Source organism: Schistocerca cancellata, chromosome 5 (genome assembly GCF_023864275.1).
Source record: "Schistocerca cancellata isolate TAMUIC-IGC-003103 chromosome 5, iqSchCanc2.1, whole genome shotgun sequence".
Taxonomy (NCBI): domain Eukaryota; kingdom Metazoa; phylum Arthropoda; class Insecta; order Orthoptera; family Acrididae; genus Schistocerca; species Schistocerca cancellata.
The window spans coordinates 428,552,512-428,563,291 of NC_064630.1; the positions used below are offsets into that span (position 1 = coordinate 428,552,512).

A 10,780-nucleotide genomic window follows, 5' to 3' on the forward strand; every position below is an offset into this window, starting at 1 on the left:
GTTCAATTACCCGAAAGTTCCTAAATGCAATATAACATATACCGTACAGTTAAAAGGAAGTCACTTTCCATTTTTGACCACACATAATGTCTTAGAAAAGAAAGAAAAATATAATAATAATAATTATTATTATTATTATTATTATTATTATTATTATTATTATTCATTCATTCCGTATAGGCCATCTCTGGACTATGTTATTTCAGCTGTCTTACTTTACGTGTTCTGATGTTTACCCAGTGCTCCTGCATTTGTTCTCAGTGTTACCCTTTCCTCCCCTGGTACCAAGCCTTTCCTGTTTTTAGTTTTGACTTTTCTTGGGGACCCGGCCATGCCACAAGTTTCTACTTGAATGGGACACACTCCAAGATGTCATCTTGGGTGATCCTCACTTCTTCAAGATCTTTCACCACCTCTGTGAACCAGGACCATTTCTTCTTCTTCTCCTGAAAGTAGGCGAGTCTTCCAGGGCTCATTTGGGTCATATGTCCATAAAACATAATCCTTCTTTTCTGGATGGTATCAGTTACCTTCTCTATGTGGGAATACAGTTCATGATTATGACATCTTCTACATTCCCCATTCTCTTTGATGGTAGCTAAGATCTTCCCCAGAATCTTCTTTTCCTTGGCCTCCGGTTTTTCGATTAGGCCTTTTTTGTTCATTACTAGGCATTCAGAAGCATAAAAGACCTATGGACGTATAACACTGCAGTAGTGCCATAACTTCGCATTGAATGATACTGATCTTTTGTTGTAGATGTTTCTGGTTAAATGGAATGTCATTTACATTTTGTTCATGCAAGATATGAAGGCTTCTTTCTCTGATAAGGTGGCTGTTATCCATTCTCTGAGATATTTAAACTTTTCAACTCGCTTAATTTTGCCTTGACCCACTGCAAGCTCCCTATGTGGTGGATTTATGTTTGTTATAAACTCGGTTTTCTCAAATGAAATGTGCAGGCCAGTCTTCTGTGCTTGTACGTTAAGCTCACTCATGAATCACCTTCTCGAGCACACAGTTGAAGAGCAGAGGTGAGAACCCATCTCCTTGCTTCACCCCAGTCTTTATTTCAAAAGCTTCTGCTGTTTCTCCTCCAAATTTCACTTTTGAGGTGGTTTTGGTTGTGTTTGCTGGATTATCACTTTGGTCTTCTTGTCTAGGCCATGGCTGATCAGGGTTTTACGATCAATCGAGTCATATGCCTTTTTGAAATCCACAAAGGTCACAACAAAATTATTATTCCTCAGCTTCAGGTATGAAAGGATGGATTTGAGGTTCATTATATGTTTGACGCATGATCGCCCCTTCCTGAAACGTCCTTGATGCTCTCCCAGCTGTGAATCTGGCTGTTCTTCCATGCTAGTTTGCAGAGCTTTCGACAGAATCTTATAGGTTGTTGAAATGAGAGAGATACCATGATAGTCATTTACATCTGTTCTGTTGCCTTTCTTACGAAGAGGATGAATTAGAGCAGAATTCCAGCCATGTGGAAGTCTTTCAGTTTCCCCAATCTGGCTGATAATTTCTGTCAGTTTATCTAATGCCTTATCCCCTGTATACTTCCAAAGCTCAGCAATTATTATTATTGTTATTATTATTACTATTATTTTTACAGTTAGTACTTCACATCTAAAAATTCATCTGTTGAGTAGAAGGAGTTATCATTCAGAAATTCTTTTAATGCTATTTGGCAAATCACCAATGATTTTTGTGGCAGCATAATTCACCCCTTTCCATGCCAAAGTCAAATTTAACCCAGAATAGTGAAGATCATCCTTTCTTCTAGTGTTGTAGTTATGCACTTCGCTGTTATTTTTGAACTGGGATGGGTTATTAATAACAAATTTCATAAGTGAATATATGTATTGCAAAGGTACTATGAATTGCCTGAGTTCCTAAAATAAATGTCCGAAAGGTGATCTTGAGTGGGCTCTGGCTATTATTCTGGTTACACACTTTTGTGCAAGGAATACTTTTTCTTTAATGATGAATTACCCCAAAACAAGACGCCATATGAAAGCAGTGAATGAAAATAGGCATAATAGGCTAATTTACTGATTGTTTATCATTGCAATAACCTTAGCAGCATATGTAGCCAAGCCTAACCCTTTCAGCAGATCATCAATGTGTTTCTACCAATTCAATCTCTCATCAGAAATTTTGAATACTCTGTCTTAGCAATAGATTTCTGTTCAGTCTATATTTATCAGTGGTGTTGTGCCACTTACTGTACAGAATTGTATATACTGTGTTTTCTCAAAATTTAGTGAGGGTCCATTATAATTTTCTGAAAGACACTATTTACAATTTCCTCGGCTGATTCTTGTTTGTTGGGTGTGACTATTAAACTTCTATCATCAGCAAAAAACTAGCTTTGCATCTTCATGAAAATTGAGTGGCAAGTCATTAATATATATTAAGAACAATAAGGGACCAAAGACGCACTTGTGGGACACCATTCTCGATACCTCTCCAGTTAAAGGACTGCCAATTTTTGTAGACTATCTGTACTGTTAATTTCAACCTTCTGCACTCTTCCAGTTAAATATGAATTAAACCATATGTGCACTGTCTCACTCATACCACAGTACTTAAGTTTACATAGAATTATTTCAGGATTTACACAGCCCGAAGCCTTTGAGAGATCACAAAATATCCCAATGGGTGATTTTCAGTTATTCAAAGCATTTAATACTTGACCAATGAAAGCATATACAGCATTTTCTGTTGAAAAGCCTTTCTGAAAACTAAACTGCCATTTTTTTAGTACTTCATGTTTACAAATATGTGATGCTAATCTTGAATACATTACTTTTACAAGAATTTTGAATAAAGCTGTCAGAGGTTGAGGCCAGGCAGAAGTAGTTAGCATCAGACCTATCCCCTTTTTTATGCAATGATTTAACAATGGCATATTTCTGTCTGTCTAGAAAAATGTCCTGTTTCAGTGAGCCACTACATACGTGCCTGAGAATCCAACTTACCTGTTGGGACCAAGTTTTTGGTACTCTGATGGAAAAGCCATCAATTCCATGTGAGCTTTTGCTTTTGAGTGAATTTATTATTTTCAAAATTTCAGTGGGAGAGATGGGTTGAATTTCAATTTTATCAAATTGTATAGGTATTGCCTCTTCCACATACTGCCTTGCATTTTATAATGAATAGCTGGATCCTATTTTCTCTGCAACACCTAAAAATGATTATTAAAAATGTTTTTTACTTCTAATTTTTTATTAACAACCTTTTCATTGAGTTTGATAGAAATACAATCTTCCTGTGCTCTCAGTTGCCCCGTTTCCCTTTCAACAATGTTCCACATTGTTTTCATTTTATCATCAGATGTGCTAATCTCAGACATAATGCACAATGTTCTGGACTTTTTAATAAATTTTCTTAATACAGTGCAGTAGTTTTTATAATGTTTCACTGTTTCGGAGTCATTACTCCTCCTAGCTATAAGATATATTTTCCTTTTCTGTTCAAAAAGATATTTTTATCCCTTTAGTAAACCATGGCTTTTTAGGTGGTTCCTTATAATTATATTTCACTGTTTTCTTAGGAAAACAGTTTTCAAATATACTCACAAAGGTATTGTGAAATAGTTTAAAAATTAGCACAGGTTCTCTGTACACCTCATCCCAGTCTAACTGTTGCAAGACTTCCCTAAAATTTTCAATTGTTAAACTGTTAACTGAATGCACTGTTTTGGAGGACTGTTTGCATTACTGTATGGAGCTATTTCATATACTGTAACTAGCTGTGCATCACGATCAGACAGACCATTCTTAACAGGAAACGTTTTTATTTGATTAAATTTATCTTAATCTACAAAAACATCTATCGGCGTTCAGCTTTCCTGTACTACCCGAGTAGGAAAATCAATAACTGACATCAAACTGAAAGAACCTAGTAATACTTCAAGGTCAAGGTTTCTATCAGACTCTTCCAGAAAATTTACACTGAAATACCAACAATCAATAATTTGCTTCCCTCTGTGACAGATAGCATAACAAACAACCCAAGTTTTTCAAAAATAACCGAAAATTTCCCAATGGGGACCTATACACAGCAACATTACAAAAGCACCATTATTTAGTTTAAGCTCACATGGACAATCTTCTTTATGTTGCTCTACACAATTTTTTTATTTTCTAAATGTTTCACACTATGACAGATTTTAACTTACATGGCACCTCCTCTCCCTACAGTGTCTCTATGTACATGTGCTGAAAGCTTATAGCCACCTATTTCACCTTTTTCATATCTAAGACTGTATGATATTCAGAAAGGCATAGTACATCTATTCCATCCTCAGTTCCTAAATCTTCTAAACAAACAAGAAGTTCATCTTTTTGCATTTTAATCCCCTGATATTCTGATGCAGTATACTATTTATCACTGTACTTTTATGAGAATCTTGTGATATTTCAACATCTCTAATACCTACCTGTCTGAGCTTCTCATTAAACTTAATTTCATTCAATGTTTAATCACTGGACACTGATTTTAGCCTAAAAAAGGGGTACTCCCATGAGTTTTAGTGTCCCCCTTAAAGATTTTGCTCTCATCTTAGTCCAATTTACCCTTCCCTTTCCTACTGAGATGCAGGCCATGTCTTGTGAAGTCCCACCTGCCAATTCTATTAACGGGAAAAAGACCTATTCTGACAAAGAAGCCGCACAAAGCAGCTGATACTGTTCCATATTGACCCTCCTGACAGAGTTGGTCAATTGGAGCTGACCATACCACATGAAAGCGGGAACCAAGCCAACATTTGTATGGTTCACTACAGATGCTATTTTCACCAGGTCACACTCAATATTGTAGCCCTGATCCCTATCAGTACTGTTTCCTGCTCCACCCACTAGTGCAACACGATCCTGCTTTGTAAAACTCTTGCACAATGATCGTGCATCCTCTATCACTTGGTTAACTTGCACTTTTTCCTGCAAGGTCTGGCCCACACCTCTTCCATGGCTACTAACAACAAAATTTTCCTCCTATTTTCTACATTTTTCATGGTATCCTGGTGAAAGACTTTTGAGTTCTGACTACACTTACATCTACCATCTACCTGAACCACTTCCTTCCTTAACTGAGGTAGCAGGGCAACTCTATTGTTTGTGCCAAGGATGAAACTGTCAAGATACTGTCCTGTTCTGTGGCCCCTTTTCCTTGCTACCACTTCCTACCTGTCTTCACCCTTCTGCCCCTTAACCTAATCAATTCCTGCCTAGCACTATCCAGTTCAGCCTTAAGGACTCATCTTCCCTTCCAATCCAGCTATTTTCCTATCCCTTGAACATATTATGCAATACCATGGAAGATACCCATTTACTTCCCCAGTTCCCATGCCACTACATTCCCCCCTCCCGCAATGTAACAATTTGTACAAATGGTTCAAAATGCTCTGAGCACTATGGGACTTAACATCCGAGGTCATTAGTCCCCTAGAACTTAGAACTACTTAAACCTAACTAACCTAAGGACATCACACACATCCATGCCCGAGGCAGAAATCGAACCTGCAACCGTAGCAGCCGCGTGGTTCGAGACTGAAGCGCCTAGAACCACTCGGCCACACCGGCCGGCAACAATTTGTACAACACTTGTTAACATAGAAGAATAAAAAAGGAAATGATCAGATCAGTGTTGATAAGCATACAACACCCAGAATGAAGTCTAGTTATAGAAACATGAACAGCAGAATGGCTGCTTCATACATGAAGCACTCAAAACATTAAACAAGTAGTAATAGTTAATAGACAGCAGAATCAAATAAAAACATAACCACACATTATTTTATGCTGGAAAACATAAGTGAATTGAACAGGAAGAAACCCTAATAATTGGTACAACGGAACGTACTCTCTGCCATGCATCTCATGGTAGTTTGCAGAGTGTAGACATAGATGAAGAAAAGGTACCTAACCTAGATGTAGAATCTTGTCATCTGAGTGCAAGAGGCTCAAAGTACTGCTGAGGTCCTCATCCTCAGATGGCAAGTGGTAGTTGATTGGGTAGGGTTGCCGGGAGTGAGGGGCTCTATGTCTTTCTGAGGTCCTCCCTCATGGGGAGCATGAGTGGTGGTATTCTCCGAATCTAAACTCTTTCATATCTTTCTATTTTCCCGTCTTCTAAATACATAAATTGTTAATTTTCAGCACTTTTATTTCCCAGTTAGTTTTGTGTTTACAAGTATAAAAGCTTCAGCATTGTTAAAATTTTGTTACAACAATAACAACTTCACATTACATAAATGCACAATTTGGTCACTAGGTTCAGTTATTTGTGAATTGCAGCAAATAAAACAAAAAAGTCCATGTGCGGACGCAGACGATAGATGCGGCAGCACTAATTCGCTGAACATTTCTGCAAAATAACAACACAGCAGCCTATAAGTTTCTGGAGTTAATACACACACTTATATGCTCATGCAAAAAGAGAGAGATGGACAGATACTCATGTAAAAACTCTGCCATGCCTGAATAAATCAGTGGTATGGTGGTGGCTTCTGATCCCGCTTCTTCATCTCATCACAAATCATCAACATCATTGGAGTATTGAGCTGGCTCACAGGGATCCACTGGCTCACAACTAATTGTATGCCTTTTGTCAGTCACTAGAACAAACACAACAAGGACCCTTGTTAAGCATACATGACAACAACAGCACTTGATTTTTATATAAACATATATGGAGAGGGAGGGATAGTGATATACATATTACATACCATCAGCAGCACTCTGGAACATTGTGGTCGACATCTATGTTGTTGTTATGGTCTTCAGTCCAGAGACTGGTTTGATGCAGCTCTCCATGCTACTCTATCCTGTGCAAGCTGCTTCATCTCCCAGTACCTGTTGCACTACTCCATCTCCCGTTACCTGTTGCAACCTTCATCCTTCTGAATCTTTTTAGTGTATTCTTCTCTTGGTCTCCCTCTATGATTTTTACCCTCCACACTGCCCACCAATACTAAACTGGTGATCCCTTGATGCCTCAGAATATGCCCTACCAGCCGATCCCCCCTCCTAGCCAAGTTGTGCCACAAATATCTCTTCTACCCAATACTATTCAATACCTCCTCATTAGTTATGTGATCTACCCATCTAATCTTCAGCATTCTTCTGTAGCACCACATTTCAAAAGCTTCTATTCTCTTCTTGTCTAAACTATTTATCGTGCACGTTTCACTTCCATACAGGGCTACACTCCATACAAATACTTCCAGAAAAGACTTCCTGACACTTAAATCTGTATTCGATGTTAACAAATTTCTCTTCTTCAGAGACGCTCTCCTTGCCATTGCCAGTCTACATTTTATATCCTCTCTACTTCGACCATCATCAGTTATTTTGCTCCCCAAATAGCAAAATTCATTTACTACTTTAAGTGTCTCATTTCCTAATCTAATTCCGGCAGCATCACCCGATTTAATTCGACTACATTCCATTATCCTCGTTTTGCTTTTGCTGATGTTCATCTTATATCCTCCTTTCAAGACACTGTCCATTCCGTTCAAGTGCTCTTCTAGGTCTTTTGCTGTCTCTGACAGAATTGCAATACCATCGGTGAACCTCAACATCTCTATACAGCCAATAACGTTTGGGCACCAACATTCCAACACTTACAATGCTGTGAATGGAGTGGGTGGCACGTCATAACTGAGCAATCCTCAAACAGCAAGAATAAAACTAGCTAAGCAAAATGCCCAGAGGATGTTACAATACTGATGGTAACAGAGCTTCAACTCTTTACAGTTTGTCTTCTGAATTAGGTAGCACTCTCACTTTCTTACAGAAGATACCTTCATCCTAGGAGTAAATGTATCCTTTATCCTTGCTTCTATTTAATTGTACGCTGTTTTAGAAAGTAACATGACTCAAAGTGGATGGACATGTTAGGAAAACATTAAAATTTTCCATAAACACTGCCTGTTTTATCAACCTCTTCCCAACATTCTATCTGGAGTTTATCTCTCAACACTGTGTGTAAATTATTGTTTATGGTTCTGTAATAGGCAACAATCATTTTCTTCTCTAATCTATACATTAATAATTCATAAATTTTACTGTTGACATATGACCACCATTGTCACATTTTTAAAACAACTACTGGCTTATCATTGAAGGTGGTTGTGTCTACGAAGAATCTGTCAACGGCTATTGCACTATGTCCCTCAGTTCTTAAAGGGAACTTTACTTAGGTTAAGAATCCAAAGCTTGACATCAACAAAGAGGTAGTCTCTATCAGTACTATCTGACAGAAAATCTCCATTAAAATCTCCAGAATCATTGATGTCTGAATGACCTAATCAAAACTATCACGAGGTTGCTTTATGAAGCTTAAGACATATCTTGCCAGTACTCTAAGCTTGCATGTTTCCTGGTCCACTATTGGGGAACAGCATTCAAAGAGCTGCTTAACACAACATTCATCAACCTGAATAGCCTAGGATCAACTTCGCTCCCCCTTTCTTCACATTGGTTCTACAGCAGGAAATGTTAGCTTCTACCCATCAACATGAAACTGTCCCATTCCAATGATTTTCAAGTGTTGTTACTATATGCACAACACACGCAATTTACCTGCCCTTTCATTTTCCAATACTGGTATGGCTACGAGAAGTGTTCCCTGTAGTAGCGAGGTTCCTGATGTTTAACACAGTATACTAACAGACTTTTCTTTAATATGACTGACTTTGTCCAAGCTGCAGTATTTTGTTTTGCTTGTACTGTTTCATTTGAAATTATATTTATTCTGCAGGTCTGTCTCTCACACATATTTTCATTAATAAAGACCTAGGGGATGCAATGGGAAGAGACAGATACTGCTTTTGTCAGACTGGGTGTTTATGGCTGTGCAAGTAGTCTCTTGCCAGTAGCATTCATCTTTACTGTTGTTGGCTGTTAGTAACCTGTGATGATGTGCGCAAGGCCCATTTGTTTCGTATGGCTAGATTGTTCTGCACAAGCATACTCATCCGCAGAACAGCACAGTTTTAGAAAAAAAAATGGCCTAAGTATTTACCCCATGGGGTAACACTGCAAGAAGACCATCTTTGGGCACTGGAATAGTGTTATTTATTGATTACACATTCTTTCACCCCAGAAATACTTTACAGTAAAAGTTAATTAATAACTATGATTTTAGGGCATAAAATTAGGCTATTTAATAAGCTCTTTGTACTTCTGCAAGATAGTTATGTAGACTTCCACATTTTTGAGCAAGCATTAGCCTATACGACTAGATAGCTGCTCATCCATTTTTAATAAGATTCTAAACTTTAATGCAATATTGTCATGCCAATACCAGGCTTACTGCGTTTTTGTGTAAAGAAATGCAAATTTTGTGTAATTCATGTGCCTACTGATACAATGCCCTGATAAAACACTGTCAGGGTTATTAAGCAATGTCTTTCATTAACTGATTCTGAGACTTTTGCATTTTGCAGCATAGGCCTGCCATGATGTGTACCTTAAATGTGTATACATGGAATACCTGCACTGAATTAGCTGTTGCCATGAAGCAGAAACAATACCATTTCAAATAAAGACACGAAACAATTTCACTAATAGCAAGAGGGGTTCCCGATACATGTTCAACACGGTTAATCTCGAATATTCACTCTTCATATTATGGGGAGCACAAAGTACCGTATGTTTCGTCTACTGCGCCCCTGTGTATTATTCTTGCGAGTTTCCGTACTTGCTTCTCTGCTACAACTACTTTACACAGCTTAAAATATTATGCAGTTTTGTTCGTACCATGCGTGGGGTGTTCCGAAAGTAAGTTTCGTCACTGTTTCACACGGACATCTTATCAGTAAAAGCAAATACACCATGGCATCACGACCTATACACCTTGCACTAATTTACGACGTAGTCGGCACCGACATATGTCGTAGGGTGCAATCAGTTTTAAAAAAACCACTCGAACTTCGGTGCCCTGGGATGCAAGGGCATGTTGCACAATCCACTCCGACTCCACCTCAGCATTAGTTTGGAACTAAAGTCCCGAGAGCGCGTCTTTCAATGCAGGGACCAATAAAAGTCCGTTGGTGCAATATCGGGGCTATAGGCCATATTATCCAAATTTTACCATCCGAAGCGACGAATCTTGGCCGTAAGTAGTTTTCCGTTGTTATCCAACATATTTACTCCAGAGTCCTTGGTCTGTTTCGTCAAATGGCGGACCAAGTCTGGGTGAGGGTATCGCAGTAGTGTTCCGCACTGATGGTCCCTTGCTGGAGGAAATCAAGGAGAACGCACCTTTCGCGTCCCAGAACGGCGCGGCCATAAACTTTCCCAACTAATGTGACACTTGGAATCTTTTCCTCGCTCGTCAATGGGGGCGTTCCACGTCATTGAGGCGGCCTTAGATTCTAGGATAAAGAGGGGCACACAAGTCTTATTGCCTGTGATAATTCTAAATAGGAACCTATTTCCCTCTCTGTCGCACGGCGTCAAGTTATCGAGGCGGATTCCCAATTCTTGCACTCTTGTGACCCAGGGTCAGGTTTCTCGGCACCCATCGTGCAGACACTTTCGGATAACTACTAGCACACCACCCAAATTTACAAAAGTTTTTAAGGGCAGCGTCGTTCTACACTGATCAGTTTCCAATCTATAAAAAAAAGTGTCATGTTATGTTGTTGTTAACTCTTGTTCACTAAACACTGTACTTTCTTCTCTAGTTCTCTCAAACACGCAGTGCAACTCCTGCTTGTTCGAGATATCGAGAGGCTACACATCAAATCAGTAAACATACATCC

At 38.7% G+C, this 10,780-nt stretch overlaps 1 long non-coding RNA gene across 1 annotated transcript; it reads right to left on the bottom strand.

The window, feature by feature from the left end:
- Positions 1 to 6,162: 6,162 nt before the first annotated feature.
- LOC126187347 (uncharacterized) lies at positions 6,163 to 10,706 on the bottom strand. The gene is made up of 3 exons (XR_007537714.1): positions 6,737 to 10,706; positions 6,466 to 6,625; positions 6,163 to 6,375 (listed from the first exon to the last, which is right to left on the bottom strand). It is a non-coding gene; the product is annotated as an uncharacterized LOC126187347 (long non-coding RNA).
- Between the last annotated feature and the right edge of the window lie 74 nt (positions 10,707 to 10,780).